This window comes from Temnothorax longispinosus, chromosome 2 (genome assembly GCF_030848805.1).
Source record: "Temnothorax longispinosus isolate EJ_2023e chromosome 2, Tlon_JGU_v1, whole genome shotgun sequence".
Taxonomy (NCBI): domain Eukaryota; kingdom Metazoa; phylum Arthropoda; class Insecta; order Hymenoptera; family Formicidae; genus Temnothorax; species Temnothorax longispinosus.
In genome coordinates, this window is record NC_092359.1 from 11,373,018 (window position 1) to 11,390,867 (window position 17,850).

Genomic DNA, 17,850 nt, shown 5'->3' on the forward strand with positions numbered 1-17,850 from the left:
TTGATTGGCGGAGATTTCAACGCAAGAATAGAAGACGAGGGTACAATAAATTGGGAAAACAGTAACAGGGAAATCAGAAGGAAATCAAGGGACAAGATAAAAAATGCAGAAAAAAGAACAATGTTGGAATTGATAGAAGAAGAAGGATATGGAGTATACTAAACGGAAATATGGAAGGAGACGAAGCAGGAGAATGGATGTATATAGGTGCGTGTGGCAACTCGGTAATAGATTACGGGATAGTTAATGCAGAAGCTAGAGAAGACATAGTGGACTTTGCGGTGGAGGAGAGAATTGAATCAGACCACCTGCCGATCAGAATAGACATTTATTCCACAGAAAATGGTGCGAATCCAGACGTCGAACAAGAAGAGACAAGCGTAGAAAGAAGAATATGGACAGAAGAGGGCAAGAGAAACTTCGCAGAAAAAACAGAAGAAATATCCTTCACGGCACAAGGAATAGACGAGATGGTAGAAGAGCTGATAGGAGAATTAAACAAAGCAGTAAGTAAGAAAACAATCAAGGTGAGGAAATGGAGGATAGGAACTAACAAATGATGGGATAAGGAGTGCACGGAGCTCAAAAGAGTAGCAAGAAGGGCATTAAAGCAATGAGGAAGGGAGAAGACAGCAAAGATAACTACGAGAAAAAGAAGAAAGAGTACAAGGACAAATGCAAAGAAAAGAAAACAAGATGGCAAGAAAGAGAAGATCAAGAAATACAACAAATCACCAATGAAAATCAAGCGTGGAAATACATTAATAGAGGCAGAAAGAAAAGAACAGAAATCACAAAAAAGATCGAGTCGGACAAATGGAAGGCCTACTTTATGCAGCTTTTAGAAGGAACAGAATCACCAGGATATAGCAACGGTGGGGTAAATAAGACCACAGAACCAGAAGAGAATGAAGACGAGATAACTGGAGCGGAAATACGAAGACAGATAGCTAAACTAAAGAACAAGAAAGCCCCAGGAGAAGATGGACTGAAAAATAAAGTATGGATAAATGGAAGCAGGAAGGTAATACAAAGGTTAAAAGAAATTATAAATAGGGTATGGAAAAGAGAGGGGCTGCCGGAAAGATGGAAAGAAGGAGTGATCGCCCCTATCTTTAAAAAAAGAGATAAGGAAAATTTTAAAAATTATAGAGGAATAACGCTGCTCAACTCGGCGTACAAGATATACGCAATGGTACTCGAAGAAAGACTGAAGGCCGAAATAGAAGACAAAAACCCAGGCCAAAAATAGAAGACATCATCCCAGAAACGCAGGCAGGATTTAGACGAGGTAGAAGCACGATAGATAACATTTTTATTCTGAATTACATCACAAACAGAGAATTAGTCAACAAGGGAGAAAAAATCTACGCCTTCTTCGCGGATTTAAGCGCTGCATTTGACAAGGTGGACAGAGAAGAACTGAATAAGATAATGGAGAGAAGAGGAATCAGCCAAAAGATCAGGAAAAGAATAGGTGAGATTTATCAGGAAACGAGAAACGTCGTCAGAGTAAACGGTCATACAACGAGCAGATTTTGGACAACCAAAGGAGTAAGGCAAGGATGCCCCCTGAGTCCAACGCTCTTCACGCTTTATACGGCGGATCTGGAAGAAAGGATGAGGAAAGGTCAAGCAGGAGGGATAGTGATAGGAAGAGAAAAAATATGGACACTTGCCTACGCAGACGACATGGTGCTGTTAGCCAGGAGTCCAGAGGAGCTTAAGGAGATGATAAGTAGATTCCGAAAGTATTTAGAAAAGAAAAAATTGACACTTAACGCTGAAAAATCCAAAGTTATGATCTTCAAAAAAGGAAGGGGTAAGAAGAAGAAGGAAGAATGGAGATGGAACGAAGAAAGACTGGAAGAAGTCAAGGAATTTAAATATCTAGGGTTTTACTTCCAAAAAAACGGAGGACTGGAAACGCATATAAAAGAAACAGTCAAGAAGGCGGCGATAGCAATGGCACAAGTATGGAGTATTGGACAGAGGAAATTCAGAGAGAGTGTAGACAGGAGAATGAAAATGTTCAAGAGTCTAGTGGAAAGCATCCTATTATATGCAGCGGAAATATGGGGATGGAGAGAAGAAGAAAAGGTAGAAAAGTTGCAAGAAAAATATATAAGATGGACTCTAGGACTGGATTTTAACACACCGGCATATCTGATACGAGAAGAAACAAAAATTGACAAAATCAGGATAGAAGCTGGAAAAAGAGCGATGAAGTACGAAGAGAAGACAAAAGAAAGGCAGACGAACAAAATAATCGCGGAGTGCTGGAAAGAGATACAAAACAAACAGGAAGGGAAGAAAACAAAATGGGAAAAAACAGGGACCAATATTATAGGAAAGCTAGCTCTAGCACATGGGATACAGGAAATGAAAGCTCTGAAAGAACGAACACAGAAGAACTAATAATGACGGACCGGAAAGAACAAAGAGCAGAGCAAGAGAAAAGGATAGAGGATGGAAGGTACTGCGCTAGGTACAAAGAGCTGAGAACAGATCACATCCCAAGGTATCTACAAAAAGAATACAAAGGAAGAGACCAGAGAATGATTGCAAGGTATAGATGCGGAAACGAGGAGGAAGGAAGCAAGTACTGGAGAAAAGAAGAAGAAAGAGTATGTAGAATATGTGGCGAGAAAATGGAAACGCTAGAGCATTTGATGTCTGACTGCGTGGAGCCTCTAAAGGATTACAGAAATATCCTAGACATCTTGAAAGATACAGGAGAAGGAGCAGATTGGATGAGGAAAGTGACCAAGCACAGGAAGGACTTAAGAAATGTACAAATACAAAATGAAACTGATAGCAAAGAAATGTAATATAAAATGTATTGTAAAAAAAAAAATCGCATCTCAAAGACATGTAGCACCCCCTTTCAAGGCCGAAAGGCAATTGAAATAAACAAATTATATATATGTTACGGGCAAAGTCAGCATGGTGTGCAGTGTCGGCATTGCCCGGGCAATGTCAGCATTGCACAACGCGACTGGGCAAAGTAGTTTATTAGCGGACATTGCCCGGTTTGATGTGGGCAAAGTTAACACTGCCCATCCAGCGATGGCAATGTCAGCAACGATTATCACATTGCGGACTTTGCTCGGTTCCAAGTGGGCAATGTCGACAATGCTAAATCTCCGTGGGCTAAGCTGCGCTAAATAAGGGTAATTCTTCAGTTTAGCTACCTCAGCACAGAAATCGATGCAATTGGCTTAATCGACGCGTTTTTGCATGAAACGAACGAATTTGGCAGAAAAAAGTGTCGCTCTGCCCCGCGACGCGAGATATTAATCGTCAAAGTTGAACTGACGACATGTAGCAACACTGAACGTGCCCTGCGGCCATATGCGCATGCTCAGTGGTCGCACGCGCATGTAAAACTGCGCCAATTTTAAATGAATCAATCGTGCAGAATAACCAAGCATCTCGATTCAAGCAGTTAGGTCTCACGCTGGGAGTTTCATTAGTTTAATTATGCGTGGAAAGCACACACACACACACGGGAGAGTGCGAGGGGGGGCCTTCGGCCCCCCCTCCCCCGCACCCACCCCGTCGGTAGGCAGCGTGGACCTCGCTTTACAACATAAAGTACATGCTAAGTTGTAAAACGAAATTATAAAGTACATGCATGGGGGAGGGTGCAGGGGAGAAAAACCTTTCTGTTCACGTGCGCTCACGCATGTAAGCCCCCTTGCACCCCTCCATGCATGTGTTTTATAATTTTGCTTTACAACTTAGCATATACTTTATGTTGTAAAGCGAGGTCCACGCTGCCTACCGACGGGGTGGGTGCGGGGAAGGGGGGGCCGAAGGCCCCCCCCTCGCACCCCCCCGTGTGTGTGTGTGTGTGCTTCCCACGCATAATTAAACTAATGAAACTCCCAGCGTGAGACCTAACTGCTTGAATCGAGATGCTTGGTTATTCTGCACGATGTAACTGTTTAATGATTTTCGTTAAAGCAGGGCACATACACACGTGTGTATGCCCTGCTTTATAGAAGTTGTGATTTTCGTTAAAGCAGGGCACACACACGTGTGTATGCTGGTGTATGCCCTGCTTTATAGAAGTTGTGATTTTCGTTAAAGCAGGGCATACACACGTGTGTATCTCGTGTCGCGGGGCAGAGCGACACTTTTTTCTGCCAGATTCGTTCGTTTCGTGCAAAAACGCGTCGATTAAGCCTAATTGCATCGATTTCTGTGCTGAGGTAGCTAAACTGAAGAATTACCATACATTTAGCGCAGCTTAGCCCACGGAGATTTAGCATTGTCGACATTGCCCACTTTGAACCGAGCAAAGTCCGCAATGTGATAATCGTTGCTGACATTGCCATCGCTGGATGGGCAGTGTTAACTTTGCCCACATCAAACCGGGCAATGTCCGCTAATAAACTACTTTGCCCAGTCGCGTTGTGCAATGCTGACATTGCCGACACTGCACACCATGCTGACTTTGCCCGTAACATATACATTGCCGGACATTGCTTTTATGTAAAATATGCATCTATATTATGTTGCTTGTAAAAATTATTTCTTATCAACTTTTTCCAAAAATAATAAATTGTGAAACATTTTAAGACTAAAACCAATTCGCTATCTGTATTTTAACTGGTACTTTACTCTTGTACGTATGGGGTACTCACGTTCGAGTTGGCCAAAGGCCGTGTTTTTATTTTTCCGCTACGTGCCCTACGAGCGGAAATATTGCAACGCAAAGTTGAAATGTGAAAATATTATATTAAGATATTTCTACTAACGTCGACGTCTCTCAATATATATGACATATATATATCAGAGAAATGTAACTTTCACTTTTTCGACACTGGTCGATAGACTTATCGGTCAGGAAGAAGATTTCTATTTAGATAAATTAGAAAATAATATTAACAGGTCGCTTATCGCAATTTTTTATTTTTTATTTAGTAAGATAGAAAAAATTTTATAACTATTTAACAAACAGTAATACAGCATTGCTCTACATAGATTTTTGTAGTAAATTTACCGCTCTACAAAAAATATTTCTTATCATTTTTTCATAAATTCAACCGTTCAAAAGATATTCAAAGTTAAAGTTTGATAAATATAAAACTTGTTTTTGCTTCTTATGAATTTTGTATCATATCGACTATCAAAAATTATGAAATAATCAATACATATTTTTGTAGAAAATTTAATGATCTACAACAAAGGTCTTATATTTTTCTCATAAATAAAACCATTTAGACGATATTAAGGTTTAAAGTTCAAAGTGTATAAAAAAAATTTTTTTTTTCATATTAAATAAATAAAGCTCAGAATTTTGTTATAATATGAAAAAAAAGAATAATTTTTATACACTGAACTTTAAACCTTAATATCGTCTAAATGATTATATTTATGAAAAAAATATAAGAGACCTTTTTTGTAGATCGTTAAATTTTCTACAAAAATATGAATTGATTATTTCATAATTTTTGATAGTCAATATTATAAAATTTATCAAACTTTAACTTTGAATATCTTTTGAACGGTTGAATTTATGAAAAAATGATAAGAGATCTTTTTTGTAAAGCGATAAATTTACTACAAAAATCTATGTGAAGCAATGCTGTATTACTGTTTGTTAGATAGTTATAAAATTTTTTCTATTTTACTAAATAAAAAATAAAAAACCGCGATAAACGACCTGTTAATATTAATTAATATTAAGGGCTCAAACTTTAACAGGTATCTTATTTTACCCTCCTGCAAGTATATATGCTATTCGTGAAATAAAAAAAGGCATAGTTTCTTTAAGAAAAAATATGTAATTTGCAACACGCATCTGCATACTTTTTCTTGAAAGCAACTATGTCTTTTTTTCATACCGATTCGTCTCATTATTATGTGCATAAAGGTACCGAAAACTTAATGTTTTACAAGATATTTTGTATTTTATGTCAAAATACTAGAACTTTCAAGCCTTATAGTTCTAAAAGTTCTTAATTTTGAAAAACTTTCGAGATTAGCTACAAGAATATGCATTGAAAAATAGGGGTTTCCATTTAAGAAATTAAAGGTAGTAGTACATGAGCTTTAAACATGTAGTTTACATGAGCTTTAAACGACCATCCATGGTTAAACCAATGACACCATCTTATGGCCCCCTCGAAACCAAATAACTTTTGTCTGAAACATATTTCTCTCCCGGGCTTGGTTCTCGAGATATTCGACTGGATGGATTAAAATGGTCCACCCTGTATAATCAGATCCGAAATTTGGGTACTATAAAATACTAACTTGGGTATACTAACATAAAAATAAGATCATATTTCCAAATTTCGGAGGATTCTACGACGGTGGACGTGGTGGACGTGGTGGTAGCACTATCAATCAAACATTTAACATGTGATAAAATGTTTGATTGATACACGCACACACACACACACACACACACACACACACACACACACACACACACACACACACACACACACACACACACACACACACACACACACACAACGTTCGTGATGAAAAAAGGCTGCAAACGTTGTTTTTCCTTTACTTTTTTTTTATTTTTATTTACATGCGTCGAAGCAGAAAGTACTTTTTTTTTTACACGCGTCGGAGCAGAAAATTTCTTCTTGTAAATCCATGCGAAACATGGGTACAATGTATAATCAACGGACATTATATATATTTCAACTTTTATTTATTGTATTACAATTATTAATAAAATTATATAATTTCCTTCATTCACGGTCGTACTTATTCGTATCCTGCGCCGTGACATGTCATAAGTACGTTCCGAGCTCATGTGTACCAATGGGCCTGCTTAGTCTGCCTAATTCTCTATTAACATTTTTTGTCATATTTTGTAAAGGTTTACCTATGGTAATTTCATAAAGGAATCATTCTGCCGCACATGATAAAAATTGGAATACATTATACGTAAAGTTTAAAAATCTAAAGATTTTTTGCATAAATACATTGTCATATTTATATTTAACAGACTGTTAAATCTACATATAATTTTCTGCAAAAATTAATGATGTACAATCACGCCAATATTTGTTCTACTGCCCTAAAAAATAAAGTTTTATATATATTGCATAAATATACATTTCAAACATAAAGAAACGAGCAAGAATTAAAATAACAATTTTAGCCGAATAAATATATTACAACTTCTCTCTACAACTAATTTTGCATGTGAATATCTTAATGGAGACAAAAAAATGATTTGAAAATGTTTTTTATCAATTCTTTTACAGACTGCGGAGAAAGTATTACAAGATACATGTGGTGCAACAATAAAAGTAAAGTTTTATGGAAATGCACCTATCGGATTCTACAAATACAAATATCCTAAGAAGCTTTGCGAGCAAGGAAGTTATGGTGCTAAAATATTTTATTTCTTAGCCAAACATATGGATGGAGATATCAACAATAACGTAAAATACCAGTAGTTGGATCATGAAGAATTAGAAAAAGTATTACCTACTGGAGCACAACAGAGTATTTCACAATTTATGTTTACGTAAAAAATAATAATAATAATATAAAATATTGAACTCATTCTTTGATCTTTTATTATTAATATTGTCTATTATTACCGTAATATTAACATTATAGTTAGAGAAATATTTAAAATAATTGCAAATACAAAATAATAAAATAACGGACAACGAGAGGATCAAACCTTCTTGAATTAGCGACGGTTTGTCTATCTTCGTTCTCTACGCCTAGTGCCTTTGGAAGCGGAGCAGCTCCTCCGGTCATTAAAACCAAGACCATTTTCTTTGCTTTTGCGCTATTCGGAAAATCGACAACCACAAAAGCCATAAAAGCCAGCTTTTGTGGCTTGTGCTGTGATTAATTCAACCTGTTCACCGTTCTCTGGATAGAATTGTAACACTGCTCTTGCGCTTCTTGACAGGCATGCATACAACGTTGAGAAGAAACGATATAAACGTTTTGTAGGATTGTGCAAAGTTTTGCTTGCATAGCACAACCACTGAAGCGCAGAAATACTGATAGCCCCATCAAACGTACCAGCTTTAAATGGCAATCCTTGACCTATACCTCCCAAAATTAAGTCACCATCTAATTCTCTTTCATCAACAGCTACGTCTAAAAATAATGTGTTAATATGATTATATATCAAGATATATATATATATATATATATATATATATATATATATATATATATATATATGTTACAGTCAAAGCCCGAAACGCAGGCATTCCTAGGATTGACTAGTCAATCCTGGGGAACGACCAAGCGTCTTAGTCAAAGCCCGAAATAAGTTTTGCGTTTCGGCTTTTGACTAGTCAATCCTAGGAATAACTAATACGGCTAGTCAAAGTTAGAAGCTAAAGAAAAATTACTTCGGACTTTGACTAGTCAATCCTAGGTGTGGCTTAATTTGGACTGTGTGACTGTTAACAAATAAAATCAAGTTTTTTTTCACTAAATTAAGTTCTTATTGTTATTAATGCCCCGCGACGCGAGATATTAAACGTTAAAGTTGACAGGAATCAGGTTATGATTCCTGTCATACCGACGAGCTGTAGCGACTACTGGCGACTACGAACATGCCCTGTGGCCACATACGCATGTTCAGTGGCCGCACACGCATGCAAAACTGCGCAAATTTTAAATGAATCAATCGTGCAGAATAACTCAAGCATCTCGATTCAAGCAGTTAGGTCTCGCGCTGGGAGTTTCATTAGTTTAATTATGCGTGGGAAGCACACACACACACACACACACAACGGGGGGGTGCGAGGGGGGGCCTTTGGCCCCCCCTCCCTCGCACCCACCCCGCCGGTAGGCTGCGTGGACCTTGCTTTACAACATAAAGTACATGCTAAGTTGTAAAACGAAATTATAAAGCACATGCATGGAGGGGTGCAAGGGGGCTTACATGCATGAGCGCACGTGAACAAAAAGGCTTTTCCCCCTGCACCCTCCCCCATGCATGTACTTTATAATTTCGTTTTACAACTTAGCATGTACTTTATGTTGTAAAGCGAGGTCCACGCAGCCTACCGGCGGGGTGGGTGCGGGGAAGGGGGGGGCCGAAGGCCCCCCTCGCACCCCCCCGTTGTGTGTGTGTGTGTGTGTGCTTCCCACGCATAATTAAACTAATGAAACTCCCAGCGTGAGACCTAACTGCTTGAATCGAGATGCTTGGGTTATTCTGCACGATTGATTCATTTAAAATTTGCGCAGTTTTGCATGCGTGTGCGGCCACTGAACATGCGTATGTGGCCACAGGGCATGTTCGTAGTCGCCAGTAGTCGCTACAGCTCGTCGGTATGACAGGAATCATAACCTGATTCCTGTCAACTTTAACGTTTAATATCTCGCGTCGCGGGGCATTAATAACAATAAGAACTTAATTTAGTGAAAAAAAACTTGATTTTATTTGTTAACAGTCACACAGTCCAAATTAAGCCACACCTAGGATTGACTGGTCAAAGTCCGAAGTGATTTTTCTTTAGTTTCTAACTTTGACCAGCCGTATTAGTTATTTCTAGGATTGACTAGTCAAATGCCGAAGTGATTTTTCTTTAGTTTCTAACTTTAACCAGTCGTATTAGTTATTCCTAGGATTGACTAGTTAAAAGCCGAAACGCAAAACTTATTTCGGGTTTTGACTAAGACGCTTGGTCGTTCCCCAGGATTGACTAGTCAATCCTAGGAATGCCTGCGTTTCGGGCTTTGACTATAACATATATATATAATCTTTCACGCAAATTTTTTACAGACAGCGTTACTAGCAACGTGCACAACTTCATTTGAGATTATAATTGGGTACAACATTCATCGCACGATACTGTTATAATTGCAAATCGGAAACGTACCTCGAGTCCAACTCTTATGCGATCAACGAAGTCGGGATCGAACGTGTCAGTCGTCACTTTCTGCCAAGCGTAGAGAACCTTCTGTTCCGGCAGCGGTGCAATGGTAACACGATGTAGGGATACGAAATCTCCAGATAAGAGCACGAAGCAATTCAAATTCAGTATATCGCCGGCACGATTATACGGTGTTACTGCCGTTTCGCGTACGCGCGTGCGGCTCGTGCAAACGTTATTAACGCGCGGCCGCAATCGCAATCGCAGAAACGCCTCGTGTGAACAGGCTCCTTGATCTCAGTACCAGCTCCCTGCTGTCAATATAAAAAATAATATAATAGGTTATTAACCTGTATGTATAAACACTCACGTAAACGTAGTAATAAACACTAAATAAAATAAGTATAACAGTAATTAATCGTCGCGTAAAGAGTCACGATCGGTCTCGCTTCGCGCGTACTTCGTACTTACCGTGTCTCTCGAGTGCTCTCGAGATAGGTTAGGGGGGTTTTGGATTTTCCCTCGGGTGAGGGAGGATAAGTGCCTTTTGTCAATGACAACCTAGCACAAACAATGTAGACCTTTCCTGAAAAGGATTTTGGAACAGGTGCAGATGCAAGCACGCTATATAATCTTGCCTGTTCCTTTAAGGAATTTAAAAACGTAATAAAGCAGGTTCCAATTTCTATTTTTTATCATGCTATACACGTTAATTTCCGCGAGGTAACCGCCACGGCTCTAAGATCCTCGTCCAACTTGATCCTAAGATCATCGTATTTGTGACATCGAAGAATAACATGCATCAGGTCCTCACGTTCATATCCGCATTCACATCGTTGCGTATCAATATAGTTCTTCCTGAAGAGCGAAGCTCCCAGATTATAATGATCCGCTCTAATCCTATTAATGAGCGTTACGTAGTATCTTTCGGCATTAATTCCACTGAACCACGGCTTGCGGGCCTCTTCATCATAGAACTTTGAAAAATAAAATTTGCCCTTGAAGACGGAGTCTCGTTTGATAGAGGCCTGAGTAGCCTGCCAAGTTTCCTCCCTTGCCATTGCCATAAGGTCTCCCGTCGGGACCTCGATGCTCTCATCTGGGGGTTCATGCGCAGCTTCCTTAGCTAGACCGTCGGCCAGCTCATTCCCAGCGATACCGACGTGGGCGGGAATCCACACAAGCACAATCTTCATATTGTGCTCCCTTTCGAGTGAGTAAATAAGCAATCTAGTCTCCACTGCATATTTGCATTTGTGAACTGAAATAATATTGTTTTGAACAGCAGAAAGAGCCGATTTACAGTCTGACATAATAACAATGTGGTTATTTCTTGTGTCTCGTGATGTCTTCATGAGTTTCAGCGCCGCATTAATAGCAAAGATCTCCGCAGTATATGACGAGCAGGCATTAGACATACTGATTTTATAGGCAGTATCCTGCCCGTCTATAACGATACTAGCACCCGTAGCTTGCCAGTCGGGGCCATGCGATCCATCCGTAAATACAAACTCCGCTTCATTGCTCAGCTGGTATTTCTCAATAATGTCTTCTATCATAGAAGCATCTGAATATTCACTGTTACCCTTCCTCAAAAGTCCAATAGTAAAATCGACCACAGGAACATAATCATGCGCCTCGAATTCTCCCCGAAACGTTTCGTGAATTCTCTGTGGACCAATAAGTGTTCTGACAGGGGCGCATTTCCTCCACACTCTAGACATAAGGGACATTACGCCTATTGAAAAATCTCTGATGAAAACTCATGTGGCAATACAGGTGGCAATTCATGTGTTCACAAATGTGACAACTCATGTGATAACTTTTGTGAAATCTCGTACCAAAACATCATATGAGTTATCGCATGAGTTATCATGTCACATCTCATTTTTATATAGCAAAATAATTAAAAGATATGTAAAAAGTTAATACAAAAGTTCTTGCCATAATTACGCTTTTGCATTGTAAATTATAGAAAAGTAAGCAATTCATGATAACAATACTTATATATTATTTTTAAAATAATGTAATAGAGAAAAAAAAAATGATGATTTAATTATATTATAGAACACATAAAAAATAATTATATGTATAGAAAGTATATTTTTGGACAATGAATCATTTATTCCAATAAATATAATATAATTATAATTATAATGTATATCGTATAAAAGTCATTTATCTATACATATATATATATAATATTTTTTTTTTTTAATTATTTTTAATAAGAAATTAATAAGAGAATTAACCCTTATTAACTTTAACCCCTTTAAATTTAGGAAATTCGATTTACATAATGATAAATTTCAGGAAAGTCCCAAAATTAAAACCCTGAAACTTTCCTATTTAATGTTTTTAGAAAAATGTTTTCCTTTCGAATTATTTCAGGGTTTCATTCACTCATCCTGTATAGTACACACTAATCAAAGAGATAAAAACTATACTACTTTGTTATTTTATTACAAATCAATTTAGTTATTACATGTTTTATAGAAACGTTTTTTTTATATTTTATAAACCTAAGAACTTAAGGTGTTAATGTAATTTTTAAAACAAATTATAGTTATAACTTATAATAGTTTATAACTTAAGTAATAACTTATAATAGTTTCTCGTACGTAGCACTACGTAAATCTCTGATTTTATATCCAATATCTCTATTCAAATATCTTAAAATTTTTCTTTTTTACTTGATTTTCCATAGAGTTCATCCAAGTAATCTTTGTATACACCTATAAATAAAATATAGAAAATAATTAAATATTAATAATAATTTATTTAATAATCATAATTATGAATTTTTTTAATGCGATAACGCTATTACTTACAACGGAGTACTTTATATTTCCTCGGTGTCAACTGCTTACGAGGTGATCTATTTTGTAGTCCAACATGTGTTTTCGACTCCTTTATACATCTATTTACTAGTGTGTGTTTAGTCCAAAAAATTAAAAGTAACTCTCGCAAAAACACTCCGGGACCACGTTGTTTTAGATATTCCCAGAAGGATAATTGGATGAATTTTCCGCAGCCTACATATATCTAGTAAGAAATATATAATAGTAAATAATTACATTTTTTATTTACAAATATACAAATTTAAAATTATACAATGTTGTATGAATAAAATATAGCATACCTCATCTCCTCTTTTTGATATAACTCAAAGTTCTCTGGATTCACTTCCCGTATGTCTGATGACAGCCGATTATTATATATATTATCATCATCTGTATCATCACGCTCTTCTGCTAATTCCCTTAGAACTACATAAAAATTAAATTATTTTTATAAGATGTTACTTTATATAATCTACTACAATACAAGGAAAAAGAATGTTCTTCAATTACATCTAAGAAGTATGATAATATTGTAAATCTATACCTCTTTTTGGTTGGTAAACAATGCAACTTCTTCGTCTGGACGGAGGAGTTTCTACATGCTCATTTTGTGCATGTTGGTTTCCTAGATTTCTCACAGGACTGTGATTATGCGGTAAAGGTAATTGTGCATGTTGGTTTCTTGGACTTCTCAGAGGACTGTGATTATGCGGTAAAGGTGATTGTGCATGTTGGTTTCTTGGACTTCTCAGAGGACTGTGATTATGCGGTAAAGGTGATTGTGTATGTCGGTAAACAATGTAACTTTTTCTTCGTCTGGATGAAGGAGTTTCTACATATTCATTTATTACTGAATAATAAAAATATAAATAAAAATTAAATTACGTTAATTAAAAAAAAAAAAAATTGCTTCATTCTACAAAACTACATTACCTGATCTTTCATCATCATCATTATTGACGGTGTTATGCGGTAAAGATGATTGTGCATGTTGGTTTCCTGGACTTCTCAGAGGACTGTGATTATGCGGTAAAGGTGATTGTGTATGTCGGTAAACAATGCAACTTTTTCTTCGTCTGGATGAAGGAGTTTCTACATATTCATTTATTACTGAATAATAAAAATATAAATAAAAATTAAATTACGTTAATTAAAAAAAATAAAAAATTGCTTCATTCTACAAAACTACATTACCTGATCTTTCATCATCATCATTATTGACGGTGTTATGCGGTAAAGATGATTGTGCATGTTGGTTTCCTGGACTTCTTACAGGACTGTGATTATTATTAATAGTAGGAGACCGTACATTTCTAATATTTTCATAATTTTCAACTACAACATTACACAATAATATACGTTAAGTTTTGAAATAGTTTTTTTACACATATTAAATTTATATTGTATAATAAAAAAAATGATTTTAAAAGATAAATTACTGAAGTCTTTATAAAAATATTTAATTTCTTATGTAACATTACGTGGTATCTGCTCATCGTGAGGATCAATACGATTATTGTTTCGTTGAAGTTCTGGTGTTAAGGATTTTAAAGCTCTTGAAGCTCTTCTGGGGCTATCGTCAATGATACTACGAGATGTAATTTCAGTACTTTCAGAGTCTTCAAGAAGAAAATTATGCAGTAAATAATATTAAAATTTATCGTTTTATCTATTTACATGCTTGAATAAGTAATAATATAATATTTATTTAACTTTTCCCTCTTTACCTTGTTTGTTTGATTCATCATTTTCATTTTCTGTAAAAACGTTCTCACTTTCATCGCTATGAATCAATCGTCGTCTTTCGTTTGATTCATCATTTTCATTTTCTGTAAAAACGTTATCACTTTCATCGCTATGAATCAATCGTCGTCTTCCTTTCAAAAATTTATTTAACTGTTTTTTTCCACTCTTTAGTTTTGCTAGTTTCTTCAATTTGGTTTGAATTTTCTGTAATTAATATTATCATTATTATTATTATTGTTATTGTTGTTTATATTATTGTCACTGTTATTATTACTTGTAATAGCAAAGTCAATAATCAAACATTACAATAAGTACGAAAAAAAACAAATATTCGTTACTTTACCTTATTTTTTTGTGAATACCACGATCTTTTGATTTTAAACGCAATTTTTCCAATGCATCACTGCGTCGTATTTTTTTAAATTTGTGGCGTTCGCTTCTGTTTAATAAATTTTCTCTATTATCTGCAACAAGTTATTTATAATAAATTAGACTTTACAATAAAGAAAGAACCTTTTTTCAAAACTGAATGAACATTACTGTTTGCAAACATTGATTCTTAAATAATTTTTCTTTTGCTTCTTCTCTATTCTTTTTATATTCAACAATGCACTTTATGGTTTAATAAGTTTAATTGGAACAATCAAGGGTTACAAGAAATTTTTCAGTTATTTTTTAATGAAGCTTCAGTATGCTATATACTGTAATATGTATTCAAATTAATATAAATTATTAATTTAATTAATTAATTTTTACATTAAAAAATGCTGTAAAATTTTTTACAGTCTTTAAAATATTGATAACAATTTTGTAGGAAAATCATTACTTAAATTCAAAATATTAATTTTCTACATTTTAAATAAAAAAAGGTACAATAAAAATTAGTTTCCAATAAACCTTTACTCCTGTTATTGGATACAAAGAAATTATGGAAGAGAAAATAAATATTTCTTAAGGAATATAAGTGAAAAAAGTGGGAACTTAACATTTTTTAAATTATTGTTTCAGATTAACTGAAGTCATTTATATTGTCAATTTAAATATTGCAAACAATTTTAATAAATAATTTGCTAAAATTTTTTCAATACATATCCCAGCAGAAACAAGACTGAAAAATACTCCTAAGAAGTTTTAATATATTATTCGAATAAAATCAATTATGAAAATAAGATAAATTAATAACACTTATATGTATAATTCAATATTTTGCATTTAAAAGCAATAAAGTTTAATTCAGTAAAGTATTAACAAGTTTTGAAAATACTGTTACAGTTTACAACGAATCACAGCTCAAATATATATACAAATTGCTTATTAACATTTTGAATATAATCTTGAAATATTATTTTGATTAAGAACATAAATATGTATTATGTATTTTCATATTACTGGAAGAACAGACAATATATCAATATTTTCTTCAAGACCTCAATTATTGACATTTACATTTAATATTATTTACCATTAAATTACCTAACAGATATCATATTTAAAATATTAATTTTAATTTTACTGGATGTATAAAAAAATCATTAAATAAAATGAATAATATTTAATTATTCATAGTTAATAAGTTTGTATAAATTGAAAAATCAGTGTTAGAGCAGCTACAAAGTAATGCTGCGTTCGGAAATGTCTCTCAAGTGCCTGTGTGTTTCATTTTATCCTTGTTTAACATTTGGTGAACAACAAGAATAACATGATACACGGAGGCACACTTGAGTGATGTTTTCGAATGCAGCCTAACCAATATTCAGTACAAAAAAGTAATATATTTACCTGAAACAGATAAAACTTCTCCCGGTGACAGACTAAATTTGTCATTGCTGTCATTGTATCTTCTAATAAAATATGGTTCATTAGAATAGTTTTCTGCATTAAAATCTTGGACATGTGATATTGGCACAACAGACACTTTTCTTGTCTCGTCCGAGTAAAAGCGAACTGCAGCGTATGTGGCTTGTGATTTTGTTGAATTATCATTCATACCTAATAGCAAAAATTATGTTTTACTTATACAGAGGAGATAAAATTTATATTGACGAATTCATTGTCGTTATATAATAATATGTACAAAAAACAACTCTCTTTCTATGTATACATACTTGTGTTTTTCTTGCCGATCTTGCCGATCTTGGTACAATTCGCTCCAGTGAGTTTGTCCGCCCTCTCAATGTCACCTGTATTCCAATTTGCCCAATAAATGTAGTCCCGATACTGCGTAACACTGAAAGGATAGACTATTACTACGTTTCAACCATTGGCTAACTGGTTGACTCTGACCCGATTTAAACCCTCGATGGAAACATAGTCATATAAGCGTTCGAAATCAATCGATGCAACGGTGCATCGATGGCTTGTGTACGTATACAACCAGTTTACACATAGTTTTATCGCGTTTAGAGAAACGAGCGTAAGACTGATAACCTGATCCCAGGAATTCCACCGCACTGCAATATTTACCTTTTTTAATTCTCCGCAAGAGCTCGGGCCGTCTATTTTCACGATCTACGCAATCTAAAATTTCTGGCTCACTAGTTTTTTCGCCTTCCTTTTTGGTTACTGGCTTCTGCTTTGTCTGTCCTACCTCTTTCTTTACACAGGACAATACGGCTGAAAAAATGTTTAATTAACTGAGTTAGCTCGAGACATATAAGCGTTCGAAATCAAGAAACGGTGAATCGATGGCTTGTGTACGTATACAACCAGCTTACAGATAGTTTTTATCGCGTTTAGAGAAACGAGCGTACGACTGATAATCTGATTCCAGGAATTCCACCGCACTGAAATATTTACCTTTTTTTTCTCCACACGGAGCTCGGGCCGTGCCACGCAAATCGATGGACGCTTTTACGACACTTTACACCGGATTTCGAATTTCGATTCGACGTCGCACTCGATGTCCGTTTCAGGTTCAACGTGTCGCGAAAAACGGCGAAATGTGAGGAGAAGGTTATCACACGCGACGAGATCGCAACCACTATGATACCGTGCGATAAATGTAATTCGAAATGACCAATCGGCACACAATGTTCTCCCGCGACAATATCCCTCTCACGTAGCGAGTGCCGAGCAGGGGCCGCGTACACTCCCGTACTATTAGGTCTGTTCGTTTTAGCTGAACTTTTTGTACGGTTCATCTTTCCTCTCTTTCTTTTCACGTTGGAGAGACAAAGAGAAAAGATGAACCGTGCAAGAAGTTCAGCTAAAAACGAACAGGTTTACCCAGATCAGCGTTGCCAACCATACGATAATTATCGTACTCGTACTATAATTTCACTACATGTACGATGTATGTACGATAATAAAAGGGCCGGTATCACAGTCTCCGATTAAAGGCCATTAAACGTGATTCTCCGATTAAACTCACTCTTCGTCTCTTTCTAGGGGGATAGTTAGAAAGAGATGCAGAGTGAGTTTAA

The 17,850-nt window shown here is 35.7% G+C and overlaps 1 protein-coding gene and 2 long non-coding RNA genes across 3 annotated transcripts in view; 1 reads left to right on the forward strand and 2 right to left on the reverse strand.

Annotated features, from left to right (window-relative positions):
• The window catches only part of LOC139807990 (uncharacterized), a 164,453-nt gene that overhangs the window by 88,363 nt on the left and 58,240 nt on the right, over window positions 1-17,850 (forward strand). The window lies entirely within an intron of this gene.
• Window positions 12,519-12,880, reverse strand: LOC139808818 (uncharacterized). Its single transcript, XR_011730957.1, has 2 exons — window positions 12,671-12,880; window positions 12,519-12,574 (listed from the first exon to the last, which is right to left on the reverse strand). It is a non-coding gene; the product is annotated as an uncharacterized lncRNA (long non-coding RNA).
• On the reverse strand, window positions 14,767-17,719 carry LOC139808773 (uncharacterized). The gene is made up of 5 exons (XR_011730948.1): window positions 17,225-17,719; window positions 16,892-17,041; window positions 16,534-16,655; window positions 16,208-16,417; window positions 14,767-14,892 (listed from the first exon to the last, which is right to left on the reverse strand). It is a non-coding gene; the product is annotated as an uncharacterized lncRNA (long non-coding RNA).